The sequence below is a fragment of the Ammospiza nelsoni genome, chromosome 16 (genome assembly GCF_027579445.1).
Source record: "Ammospiza nelsoni isolate bAmmNel1 chromosome 16, bAmmNel1.pri, whole genome shotgun sequence".
NCBI classification, from domain to species: Eukaryota; Metazoa; Chordata; class Aves; order Passeriformes; family Passerellidae; genus Ammospiza; species Ammospiza nelsoni.
Window position 1 is genome coordinate 14,007,678 of NC_080648.1, and position 14,080 is coordinate 14,021,757.

The following is a 14,080-nucleotide window of genomic DNA, read 5'->3' on the forward strand; positions in this document are numbered from 1 at the left end:
GGCTGTCCTGTGTTCTGGGCAGTATCAAAAGGCAGAGAAGCTGGTTTTAATATTCAGCTAAGGGCCTGTGTAGCCCTTAATGTAAAATGTTAAATGTTGACTCTTGAAATAACAAAAAAAAAAAAGCCAAGAGGTGGGAAGGTGGGAATAGCTCACTCCTTACATTCTACTTTATTTTTCCTTTCTTGATGCAGAACATGTAAAAGAATCCTTGATAAAAGGTTTCCATCTGGGACTGCCTATGACTTGGCTTGCCTTTCTCATGAATTTTGTGCTCCTGAAAAGTAAATGTGCAGCATCCAAACCTTTTCTCTCCCTTGCTCGGAACTTCCCTCAATATTCTGTACTGCATTGCCTGGAGTAGTTACTTTGGGTTGGGTTGCAGTCTGCAGAGGTGTGGAGTCACTGGCACACACATCACCACAAATGGAACAGCCACTTGGCATTGCAGCACCAATGTGTGCATGTAGTTGCTGAGATCTTTTTCTCTGAGCCACAAATCCACACAGGATTGCCATTTAAATGGTGGCTGATGCAAATTAAGCTGCACTTTTCCTTGTGTTTTGTACTCCTGCTGTGATGGAAAAGGCAAGGGAAGGAGGAATCAATGCCCCTGTCCTGTAGATGTTGCATAGGTGCAGAAATCCCATGGGAAGTCCTCTGACTGGTGTTGAAGAGGGCACAGTGACCTTGAGGGGTTATGGTCAGATCTAGTAACTCAGTTTTCTCCTTTAAAGTTACTATTTAGCTTTATGAGCTGCAGAGTTCAAGCCACTGATGTTACTCAAGTGAGGCAAAAGAGCTTTCTGTACAGGATACATCTCCAGAAACCTGACATCTAGGAAGCTCCTAAATGAGTTTGGAAACAAGCTTGTGGATATTTGGTGTTCTGCCCTATTTTGGCTTCCAAACAGCTGTAGTGCTTGGCCTGAAGTTCTTCTCTCATTAGTTTGCAAGCAAGGCATGCTGCATTGAACAAATCAATGTTACATGATACAAGTATTTCTTTGGAGAATTTTCAGGCTAAGGTGGGGAGAAGGAAAACCCACCTTCCTTACAAGGTCTTTTTATTGCTACTCAGTCTAGAAGCAAATTAGACAAGCTCATGCTGTAACCACAAGTGAATTGTACAAATGGATTTCTTTTCAGAGAAGTGGAAGGAATGAAATTTAGTTTCCTGTGGGTCTGTTTTCCTTGTTCTATAGATGTGCCCTAACCACGTGAAAGAGAGCCTCAATCTGTACCTGTGCTGTTTGTCCATCTCACTCTTCTCTATCCCACCTGCCTCTGATAAGACAAAAACTCTCCTCCCTTGGTCATCCATCTTTCATGCAAAGGTTGCAAGGAGTAGCTGGGATTCATTTGTGTGCAGCATCTATTTATAAATGGATATAAAAGACTCCAGATGCTGGACAGTAGGCTAAATTGTCAAGGGAAGAGAATAACACTCGTGCAAAGAGAGTATGTTAATAAAAACTGGTGTGGGGTTTCTCTTTGGGGTGGATTTTTCTTGTTTGTTTTTTTTTTTTTTAAACCAGTATTTTCCTGCTAGCAGCGTTGATTTCTGCACACTGGGACAATTGCTGGTTAGGATGAAACATCTTTCCTTCAGTGCTGTCAGTTCTGTATCTGCACTTTTCTTCCTTACTCACACTGAGGTTGGCTTGCACATCCCTCAATGGGCTTAAATAGATCCTTAGTCTTAGGGGGCTCTTAAATCCTAATTACATGATCTTGACTTGAAAGGATGATGCCTACAAACTTCTGGTTGTAATTTATCCATTGTTAAAAAAAAAGAAAAAAACAAAACCAAAACAAAACCCTAAACAACAAACACTTCAGCCCAGTAACTGAGAATTGATCATTTAATGCATCAAACTGAAATGCATGAAGGAGCAGAAGTTCCAGGAAAACTTTTACTTGTATCTTATATGTTTGAAAAGAGCACATTTTTATATTTGGACTGTTAGGCAACTGCTGTGGTTATCTGTTTCTTATTATTAAATTGGGAAGATAATAAGAGCTCCATGTCCAAGCTGATGATCATCACAGCTGTGCCACAGAACTGGAGAGCAGTAAAAAGAATGAGAAGAAATTTCTTGATTTTTCTTTGCAAATCTTAAATGATTGGTCCTCTGCATTGTCTGCAAAGCATTCTGTATTGTCCTCAAGAATTCTGTGCTTCTGTTTGAAATAACAGCCCCCTAAATTTGTAGCAGCATCTTTTAAAGTTACAGAATCGCTGTTGGATGCAGTGACAGCAGAGGCCATGGCTGAGATCAGAGGGGCATAGGAGGAACAGTAAATGTCATCTCCTTCCCTGAAGAGATCAGTAAATAGTCACCATAAACTCCAGTGAAGAGCCAAGGATGGAAAGGATAATCACTCAATAAAAATCTATTATTAAATTTTTTGTGGAGATGTTACTCTGACAGGATAAAACATTGGATATCTCTGCTGTACCTCATGCTGGCCTTTCACTCGAGGGTTGTCTAAACAGACCTCCAGAACTTTAATAACTCTTTAAAGAATATTCTTCAATAGCTTGACCTTCCCTGGCAAGGAGATTCTCTCTGTCTCCCTCCTGCCAGCATTTCTTGTGTGCTGACCTGTGCTGGGGTTAAATGTGCTGGGCTTTGCTGCCCTTGAGGTGCTGGAATATTTCTCTCTTATTCTGCTGTTTCACTGCTTTCTGGGAATGTTGGTGCTGATCCATCAGCCTCTTTCATCCCCGTGTCTCATACATGGAGATTCTTTGCTGCACATGAAGGAAAGGGGACTTTGGTAATAATGGAAAAAGTAAGTGTGGAAACCTGGCTACTGAAAGCAGTGTTTTTCCTGACAGATGTTATTTTCATGTGTTTTTCATCTGGTTTTAAGCTTGAGTGTAAGGAATTTTTGGTGTGTCTATGCAGAGGGCTGAGAAGTTGGCTAACAGAGTGGCAGGAGAGTGAAGACAGATTTCTGGGTTAGTTGGTGGCTGCTGTGGCCTGCAGCACACCTGAGGGGCAGCTGTGGCTGTGCATTATTGGAGCTCCTGGACAGATGAATCATCTTCTGGAAGTGTCAGCAGCCATTTATTTCTTAATTTGTTCGAAAGAGACAACTCTGTGACCTTTAGCAATAAACATTTTTCATCCAAAAAATGCTGTCCTGATGACAGCAAATCTTAACAGGGAGCAGCAAAAGCTTTACAAGACATGTTTTTTAAATGTTTCCTTTGCTTTCTACTTGGAAAGTCAAAATGTGCTGGAACAACTTGCTGTCTGGAATGGTGTGGGGTTTTTTGTATGCCTGCAGTATAATGCAAATGGTCCAAATCTAAAAAAAGCCTAGAGCCTTACCTCACCCAAATTTTGTGCAGGATTCTGTGTCAGGCAGAGTGCTGTGGGAAAGGCTGCCTGTCCATGGGTGTGGTGGCTCCATCCCTTTGCCTTGAGCTGCAGTTTTTGTCACCTCCAGCAGCTCCTTCTGACACTCAAATCTTCCTCTCTGGGGTTTTTGGTAGGTTGGGTTGATTTAAAAGGAGCTGCTTTCCATCATGTGCCATTGGTCACAGCAGAGGGAATATTGCAAGGCTGGTTTTTACCTTCTCTACTGGTAATCTCTGCTGTCAGTGTAGCACTGCATTAAGACTGCTATAATGCTTTTCTTTTCCCCACAAACTTGATTGAGAGTGATGTAAGAACTTTCTCCCCAGTTCAGAACACTTGTCGGTATTTTCTGTGCAGAAGAAAATAGTTGAATATATAATAGTATAATAAGTTGAATATATGGTATAATAGTTCAATATATTGAAGAGGGAGGCACCAATTCAGCAAACTGTTGTTGGAGAGTAAGAATTAACCTGCCCAGCACTGGCTGCTTCTTCCTGCATGGAACAGAGAACTGCCAGAGCCACAGGCTGACCTCCAGGGTTTGATGAACCCCAGCTTCTCCAGGGTGGTCCAAAATAATGCCTCCCCTTCTGGATAAGCAGAATTCTGAATGCAACACATGTGAATAACCACTCTACAATTTCTGATTATAAAAACTCCTAGCTGTGGCAGTCCTGTGTGGATTTGTGGCTTCACTTTTAATTTCTATAGCTATTCTTTCAGTCTGGTAGGTTAAATTAAACCTTTTCATATGCTGGCTTGCAGGATACTAATTACATCCCCCCAAGCCTGTTGTTACCAGAATGGCCCTAAGTAAACTAAAATGTTTTTTCCATGTATATCAGTTTTCTCCTGGGGACTGTCATGTGAAATTTGTTTGCTTTTTGAATATCTAATTACCATGCTGCTGAGTGGGAATTTGGTTGTATTTTATCACAGAAATGGGAGGAGGAGAGCTGAAGTGGAATTGCAGGTCAGTTTGTAACACTGCAGGTTTTTCTATCAGCTCTGGTGGCATTTTGTTATTGATAGCTGGGAACAAGTCACAGGCAGGCAGTTCATGGTTCTTCAGGGTCTGCTTCAGCCCCTGGGCCTGCAGCTGAATTGCTGTGCTGAGAAATGGAGCTGTTCAGCTCTAGTGTCTGTCCTGTACTAAATGAACTGTTGGTCTCCACCTCATTCCTTGTGGACACCTCTGCTGTAAAAGCTGTGTCTGTGTCTGCATGAACAGATGTAAAGCTGTTCTCTGTGTCAGCAATAAATGATCAGCCCTGAGCTGGGGGAGCAGGGATGGCACATCCCTTTGTAGGATGCTTATCACAATGTTCTTTGCTTTTCACCTATTTGGTAGCCCAGCACAGCAGTGGAACATCAAATACTCCTGCTGAAAGGCAGAAGGCAAACTCCTCTGTTTTGGAGGTGAGGTCTCTTACAGGTGCAGGTGGGACTGGAACAGGTGCAGAATCACAAATAGCTGAGTTTGGAAAGGAAATCTGGAGATCATCTAACCCAGCCCCTCTGCTCAGCTACAGCAGGTTTCTGCAGATCTTATTATTCACTCAAATTTTGAAAATCCCCAAGGATTGAGAATCCCTGATGTCCCTGGGGAACCTGTTCTGCTGTTCAGTCACTCTGTCAGTGACCTAGTTTAAAAAAAAAAAAAAAGTAATTAAAAAATACCTTATGCTTAACCAGCACTTCCTGTGCTTCAGTTTGTGCCCAAGGACTCACAGGTCCTTTTCTGCAGAGCTCCCATAACTTATCTAGGAAACACCTGCAAAATAATACCTCTAAAACAAACTAATTGTTTGCATTTATGTGCTTCTGGAGCAAACTGATATCATGGATTTTTCAGCCTTTCCCTTAATGTCAGGCATGGTAGGATTTTTGCCTTTTCACCCTTTGCAGCAATGGAAATTTAAAAATTATTCAAGACATTTGAAGCTTACTGTGTGCAGGAGGCTGTGACTTAATTGCTGAATGTCATTAAAAGAAACATCTTGTGGTGTACTTGGGGCTGGCTGTGTGCTCAGAGAAAAGGCTACACACCACACAGGGTTTATCTTATTTTATGGCTGAGCTTGACAGAAATCAGTGATTGTGGCAAAGTGCTTGAATTCCCCATAAAACTCACGTTTCAGCATTCATTTATTTGCATATTGAGTGACAGCCTGTTCTTACTTGTTTTTAAGATTACTTTGGTAGAAATGACAGTGTTTTAGAACAAATGTTGTCCCTTGTTGAAGAGGAGAACTGCAGCATCAGTCATCTCCAAAGCATGAGTTACATGCAAAGCACTCTGTTGGTACAACAATCAAGCTGGATGTGGCAGCACTGAAAATACTGCAGTCTCCAAACATCAGGATTGTTCTGGAAGTGGTAACCCAGCTGGGCCCTGTGCCCAGGGTGTTGCATGTCTGTCCGTGGCAAGATGTGAAATCTGAGCATCCCTCTCAGAGCAGCCAGGCAGAATCTGCACCTGGCAATGGGAGGCAACAAAGCTTTGGGCCCAAGTGTTTGAGTGTGTCTGACCCAAGGTGACAATGACAAACCCAAGTGTTTGAGTGTGTCTGACCCAAGGTGACAATGACATTTGCAAAGTGAACCCTCTGGTCTTTACATCAAACGCAGCCTGGTTTAGGGAGTGGCTCTGTAAATGCATTCTTGGCTGCAGTGGATTTCAAGGAGACAATTTTGTTCTGAGGAATGTGTATGGGAACTCATTTTCCCCTGGGTGGTCATTACGGAGATTTTGGACTACAGTTCATCTTCCAACACTACTCTGTTACCTTGCACCTCATCTTAATTTGTGAAAACTTTTTTTAGGAGTCTATTCTATTGATACACTCAACCATTTAAATTTTTATTTCAATTCATTCCCTATCAGAGGGGAGACACAACCAAATCCTTCCTTTTCCCTTGACAGATAAATCCCTGTGACATTTTAAACCTCTCTTTATATTGCAGTACAGGTAATTCTGGAGGTGTGGGATAATCTGAATGGAAAACCAAATGGGAGTGAGGGAACTTGGCTGAACCATGAGCAGCATAATTTGGTCTGGAGGGCAGAAGTCACTGAGGAGTGCAGTGAGGGAGAAGGCCAGGGGTGATTAATGTGTCATTTGGTGCAGCAGCAGGTATATAACAAATACAGCTCTGTTCCATTAACCACATCTGCCAGGCCTTAATTGAAAGAAATCATGTTCTGAGTATCTGAAATAGAAAAAGGTTTAATACTTGAATTCTTTTTGATCTTTAAATGGAACAGTAAGAGATTTATGCAGCTAAAGAGATTATCTTTTCATCTTCAGGCACATGCACTGTAAAAGTATTTTTTTTTTTCTCTTAAATGCACTGAAGTGCATCTGGTTAGTACATCTCAGTATGGAGTGACTGTGCTTAGGACAAAGTGATGACAGCCTTTCTTGCTGAATTATCAATATTTTCATCTTAAAGCTTCTTACCAGAAAGTATGGAGAAAAGAAGAAAAACCCAAGCTCTTTTGGGCCAAGTGTGCTTTTCCACAACCTTTTAAGTGTTGCTTTCAAGGTCTCATAAAAGTTGTTGTAAATATTGTCCCAAAGAACTGATAGAAAGATTATTTTTGTAAATTAAGTTGCAGAATAAAGAAGATTTTTTTTTTCCTTGTTAGAATTCATTGCAGATCTGTTTAGACTCATGAAAAATGTCTTTGAAGTAACAGACAGACAGATCTCCCTTTGGGTGAGTGGGAGAAGATTGGTTCTTCTTGGGTGGAGAGATGTGCCATTTCTGCCCCAAGCTGCAGCATGACTGCCAGGGAGCAGAGCAGAGCAGGGATGTGAGTGTAGGAGTGAATTTGTGAACTCACCAGCATTCCTTTCCATAGTGAGCACCAAGGGAGCAATAAAATAAAAGCTGGTGCAAATGTCCCATTTTTGTTTATGAGAAGAGAGTAATTTGTTATTCTCCATTTCTGGCAGTGTCTTGTGAGTGTGGGATACTTCAGATAACAGTGACAAAGTCTGCTTTGGATCAGAGTGAGATATGGATGAAATTCAATTTTATGTTTTCCCTCCTTTGAGTATCCATTTTTAATGTGTGTTTAATGTCTGTAGTCGTGTATTCCCTTTATAAAGGGATGTCTAAAACCTGCACTGTTCATTAGGCAATGCCTGGGGACCATTAAAAGTTTATTCTCTGGTGTTTTAAAAAGTGTGAGGGCCTGTTGTGGTTGTTTACTGCAGCTTTGTTTGTGACAGCCTAAATTAACCAGTTTACTTTTCATCATCTTGTATTTGTTTCTGTAAGATCAGTTGCTGTGGCTGAAAGATTCTTCTGGAAAGGAAATGAGGTGGCTTTAAAAGGTCGAGTGTACTGTGACCTCTTTCTCAGCTAATTATTGTGTAGTGAAGGATGTCTGGCAGTCTAAAGTTAAAAAAAAAATAAATAATTGAGGAGCAGAGTTTCCATTACGGCTCATTAAGTAAATCTCAGTGCATTGCTTGCTACTAAGAAAGCCTACACATGTAGCTTCTGTTAGAGGAGCTTTGCAGGAAAACAGCTTTAATTTCATTCTCCTCACCTTGAAGTACATGTCCTCATCTGCTAGGAGTCCAAAATCTAGATATCTGCCAGCTGCAGTGCAAATCAGCATTTTAATGCTTTACAGCTGCTTCTCTATAGAAGTTAATTAGAAATGTGATTCAAACACCCTCTGCCCATATATGATATCTATTACTGGTAATCATAGCTTCTGCTATTTAAACCTGCATTTGGAGTGGTATTGACAAAGCAGCTGTTTCACACTGGGACTTTGATAAAGGTGGAAACTTCTTCACTCTTCAAAAAGCATTTAGCTTCTTCAAAATTGGAAGCTAAATGCTGCTTCAACTGAAAAATAAAGGTGGATAAACCAAACCACATTCCTTCTCTAGTTTTAATTGCAGTTATATGCTCTTAGTAAAGAAGTGGCACACAGTTCTGTCAGTGTAGCATCAGTTCCTGAGGAGCAGTGCTGCCTGTTCCCCACATCAGGGGTGCACTGATGGAACACAATAATTTAACTCTGCTGGGCAGGGGAAGCCAAAGCTCCAGATTTAAAAGCAGGGACCTTCAGCTATCAGCCCTGCCCTGTCCTCTGTCATCCAGATAAAATTAATGTGTTACTTGAGAATGGTGTTGCCCACAAGATGGCTTAGTTTTGGTATCAGTGCAGCTGGAATGGGCCTGGATTTGTGCTTCAGGATTTAATAGATTTATTGGCCTTTCTAGCAGATGTCACTGACTTACTGTGATAGCTGCATTTCTTGTGAGTAAAGTAAACCAGAGTGTTGGGAACTGATGGTGAAGAGGCCTAGAAGAAGAGTAAAATGTGAGTTTGTAAATTATACTTCTGGCATGGCAGAGTTTGTTACTGCAAGTCACTTCTGTGTGTTCTCTCTGCAGCTGTATTGCTATTTTTTTCATTTGCCAAATACATTGTTTTCTGTTCTCTGACACACAGACTACAGGACAGACCTCCTTCTGCTTTGTCATTCATGTTTATTAATGTTCAAGCATCATTGTAGGACTGAAGGATTATCAGTGAGTTTTCTAATATTCAAAGTTGGCTGCAACCCCAGAGCAAAAACCCTGTAGTTCTCTGGTATTAATTTTAGGCTTCATAGTTGTTCTTCCTCACTTAGACACTGGAGATCAGAGCCTGTGGGACCCAAAGGGTGCATTCTTACCAAATCAAAGCCACTTTCAAGTGGGTTACATCTCTAATGGACTGTTCTCTAACAAGACAAAAGTCTGGAGCAGATTTCTCTGTCAATCCTTGTGCTCTTTCTGGAATATTTCCTTTTCTGATGATTTGCACAGAGCAAATACTTTGAGGCCAAGAAGTTCTTTGCCTCTCTCAGCACTATTCATGTACAAAGCCAACCCTCTGAGGACTGGTTTGTTTTGGCATCTTTTTTTCTTTTTTTTTTTTCCCTGCAAAACTCAGTGACTTTTAAGGCTTTAATCTTGCAACTCTGATATGTTCCAAAATGTTTCAGTAAGAACTGTCTTAACACTTCATCTGCCTGCATCTCTTCAGATGCTGGCAAGTTTTGCCTTGCTGTTGGTCTTGGGCTTTAGGCTCCTGTCATGATTCACCATGCAGAACATCACTGCCAGCAGTGGCTGTGTCCTGGAACACTCCCTGGGCACAGAGGAGGCTTTGGAACAAAATTCTGAGATGCTTTTGCACCCCTCCTTGTCTCTCCAGTGCCCAAAAAGGAGTTGATGGTGTAGGTTCAAAGCAATTAAAGATTTTGAGAGTGCAGGAATTCCTTTGGTTAAACAACTGGGCAGACAAAGCTACTGGTGTGGCCTTAAGATGAGTGCAGAGATTGCTTGGGTTGAAGGCAGGAATTTGGGACAGTAATGCCCTTCCTTGCCAGTCACCATGGCTACACCAAACTTGAGCTGAATATTAAGTGTACTGCAAGGAATTCTTCCCTGTTTTGCAGCTACAGAGGCTGTGTAGGCCAAAACCTGCATCTCTCCAGTGAGTGCGTGCCAGCACAGCAGCTCTGAGGTTAAAAGCAATCAACAGGAAATCACTGAGAGTCACAAAATACCCTCTTTAGATGAAATGTAGTCAACAGAAGAGGAAAAAACCTAAGTGGGTGCCTTAATCTTGATGCATATTTAATGAAATGGAAAGGGAGAAGAGTAAACTAATGAGAATGACTTGAGTGTTTCCCCTGGGAGAGATGGGTTCTGGCAAAGGGGGAAAAACTGATCCTGTGGGTTAGCCAGGTCAGTGTGCAGGAATTAAGAGGTGATGCACACACCACAGGTTGGGTGCACTGCTCCCAAGGAACAGGAGCTTTAAACCTTTACAGCATGAAGGAAAGATAAGTAAATGGATTTCTCTGGATTCCCTCCGAAAGCAGCAGTTGGAACAGACTCTTTTACAAATTAAACTTTCCTGAGAGATTGAGAGGTTGTGGTGTCACTGAGATGATTGCTCCCTGTGTAATTCCCTGCTTGGAATCGCAGCCTACTGAACTTTCCTTGGGGTCTCAGTGTGTTTATATACTGATGCCAGTAAGTGTGAATTTTCCCATTTTAAAATTACACCTTTCTGTCTGCATTCAGTGCTGGTATCTCCTGAAGGATTCCTGAGCAGGGTTGGGGTGTTTGCTGCAGTGTGGAGAAAGTTCCCTTTGCAAACTGAAGGGTGAATTGATGGCATGGCAGGACAGCAGAAATTTGTGAACCTGAGTTTATCACAGCCCAGGCTCACACCACTGGTCTTTTCCCCACTAACTCTCAACCTGGCTTATTTCTTGGGCACCATTCTTCCACTTCTGTGCACTTTATTGAACCTGAAACAGAAGCTTGGTTTGAAACCATTTAGAAAGAGAACAAAACCAGTAAGGTTTTCAGCAAACCCTTTTAATCTTTGTTAAGTCCAAACCATGCTATATTGTCATGCTATATTATCATTCAGCTATTGTCCCCTGCACAGAAACCCCTTTCCCCCCTCAGATTTTGTTTTTAAAGTTGTGCTGGGACCCAGCACTGATGCAGAATGGGCCCTGATGGAAACTGGACCCCCACCCATTTTGGAGTCCACCCCAGAACTGTAATCAGTGAAGCCACAAATATTAATTCTCTCCCTTCTCAAGCTTTTTCCCCTTTGTAAGGAGATTCAGCTTGGAAAGCTGTGATCAGCCTAATCAGTTTTCTATTACTGAGACTGGTGCTCATAGTACAATTTGTTAAATCAATTTATTATCCTCCCAACCAACTTCAGTGATCAGAGCGTGAAAACATTGAAAGAAAATTAAAACTAGTGGAAGTGCTGCCTGTTTGGATAACAGCACATTTTGCTGTTTCAAAGGATTACTCATCTGCACCAAAACAGGGAGAGAAGTTAATTCCAATGATTTAGAATCTTCTATTTCAGGGAGGCCTGGCTTGCACATTATGATGGATTCAGGAAGAAGTATAATTCGTTCTTAAATTGTTAAACAGCACGTTGGGGCCAAGTAGCCAAGTAAAAATGAATGGATTCATTTGTAATCTTCAACAAGCATGTCTGTGTGTGGGAGGGTGGGGATGGCAGGCTGGGGTAACCTGTAAACAAATGCCAGATGCATGCTGGCACTTGAGGCTTTGCTGTCGGAAAGCAGCCAGAATAACCTGCAGAGAAGGGAAATGGTCCTTTTCTGCCTAAAATGGAATTCTGCAGATCCTCCAGCCCTGTCCTCCTGTGCCCTGCAGTGGGAGGGGGAGGTTCCCTGGGTTTTCAGAGGGCAGTGGCTCTCCCATCTCCACAGCTTCAAGATCCTGAGTGTAAACTAAAGCAAAGCACCTCAGCAGGTCCTGTAGGGCAGAGGGACCTTCGGTGCTATCCGTGGCATCTGAGTGATGTGGGAAGGTGTCTGGGAATGTTCCTTTTTCTGCAGTGCTGTTCCTTCTGGTTTGGGTTCATTATACACGTCTGGAAAAGGCACTGGAGCTGCAGATGTGCTCCACAGTGTAAAATTCAGAAACCAAATGATGGTATCATGTGAACCAAGAAATGTTGCACTGGCAGGACAGAAGTGTTTCACTCATAGTTCTTTCACAGGACATAAATCACTTTAATAGTTTCGGTCATGGCTGGTATTTTTTTTTTTTCTGTGGCAAATATTGGCACTCCCTTCCCTGCCAAATACTGCAGAGCTGTTACAGGGACTATAAGCTATTAAAAAAAAAAAAAGAAAAAAAAAAAAAAACTCCTTGGACTCTTCTGTCTTCCCCCAGTTTCTGCATATGCTTGTTTTTTTAATTTCTTAGGTGCCTCTTCATGTGGCAGAGTACAATGTTGGAATGAAAAGTCAACCGGATAGGAGGAATTCCAATCTTGGAAGGTTCTTGCCATGACTAGAGGGATCTGAGGGCAGCTCTGCTTGGATGAGGCCAGGAGGAAGAAGTACAGTGAGACCACCACAGAAATTTGACCTATGGGAAAAAAATGCCTTATTTTGGAAAGTTGAGGGATGCTTCTGTAAAGCAGGCTAGTGTTAAAGCTTCTCTGCTGTCTTCACACAGCTTTATTTACAGCTCAAAGTAAAGAAAGCAGCAGTTCTTGACTGGGATACACTGTGCATCAACTTTATTGCAAAGTGTGCTAACAAACTACCAGAATAGTTTTTAATCTGCAGATAATCTTACTCTCATTTATATTTTAGGGCTGTGTTACTTTGCCCAGCATAGGCACAGCCATTGGAATCTGTCTAGTTCACCTAACAACTTTCATTAAAGAAAATTGCCCTTGTAATAAAAATTACTCAGTGTGACAAGATTCCATTATATTTTTTTTTTAGAGCTTCATTAAATTTTGTAGCAGTTAACAGCACTTGTTTGGTTTTTTTTTAATTTTCTTTTAAAAGCAAATTTTGCTTAATTGGGACAATATTTGAAATAGAATGAAATAACTATTTTCTGTCTGGGTGCATAGAACTTGGGCCATGTGGCAGAAATGGCACAAGGGTAAGGAAATAAAAAAATCCCTTTGAAAACCACATTTTACTGAGTTTTGTGTATTGTGAGGTTGCTCAGATGTCTGTGACTCTTCAGTCAGGCAAAGCAGATGCAATAAACTCTGCCTGCTTGCAGTGCATGATAGAGAAGTCTTAATCTTACAAAACGCAGTGACCAAAGATGGATTTTTCTGCAGCAGCTGGGAGGAGCAGCTTACCTGAGCATCACCCTGCAGGACAGCCCTGAGCAGGTGTCCCTGCAGCAGGGTGAGCTCACAGGTGCTGCTGGAGCACCTGCAGCTTTTCCTTGTTCTCCCAACCATCAGGGACGTGATTCCTGATGTGTGAGGCGCTTCAGCAGTGCAGCAAACAGCAGGCTCCTCTCTGCAAGCATGGAATGCTTTGGTATTTTCTTGCTGTGGAAATGCAGTGACGTGCTGAAGAAGCAAACCCAGCTTTTGGGAATGCAGTGAGAAGTCAGTGGATTAGACTTTCTGCTGTGTCTTTGCAGAGTGCTTGCTTGAGAAAACTCCATAGTTCCTATGCCTTCCTTTCCCAGTTACACTATAAAAATGGGGAAATCTCCATTTTGAGCTGCTTGTTCATCAATAGATACCTGTCTAAAATCACCCTGCCCTCAGTCAGTGTAGCAGAGCAGCCATCATCATCCTCACAGCTGATGTGGCCAGGTCCAGTGACTGTGTGTTCACCTTCTGGCTGTGTCAGACCAGATCCCAGGACATTCTCATGTTTGGTAGCAGGCTGAGCATGCTGTGCCTGTGTCCCTGGAGGAGTCACTGCAGCTGCCCCCGGTGTCACCTCAGATGAGATTGCACCACAAACCAGAACAGTTCAGAAAGGCAGGTGATGCTGAAATGGAAGTGATGAACACACATGTGGTAGACAAACCTCTGGGATCTCTCATAGTCTCATTTTTCTCATTTTAATCAAAATAAAGAGCTGAAGAAAGGCTCTTTATATTTTCCATTGGTTTGGAGCTGTGGATTTTTTGAGACTTTCCAGTGCTTCGTAGATTTGGCTTGAATAATGTAAGTATTGTGCAGTCTGATCTTCCAAGTGTCTTCTGCTATTATCAATCTCTGGCTGTTGTTAGGGAAATCAGCCTGAGAGTGTCTGTGTGACAGTTCCCTCCTTTATTATAACGAGCACCAGCAGCCACTCTGGTGTTTATCTTGTCTTGGGTACATTAAGTAA

The 14,080-nt window shown here is 42.0% G+C and overlaps 1 protein-coding gene across 1 annotated transcript in view; it reads left to right on the forward strand.

Annotated features, from left to right (window-relative positions):
* GALNT10 (polypeptide N-acetylgalactosaminyltransferase 10) overlaps positions 1-14,080 on the forward strand; it is an 81,503-nt gene that overhangs the window by 42,041 nt on the left and 25,382 nt on the right. The window lies entirely within an intron of this gene.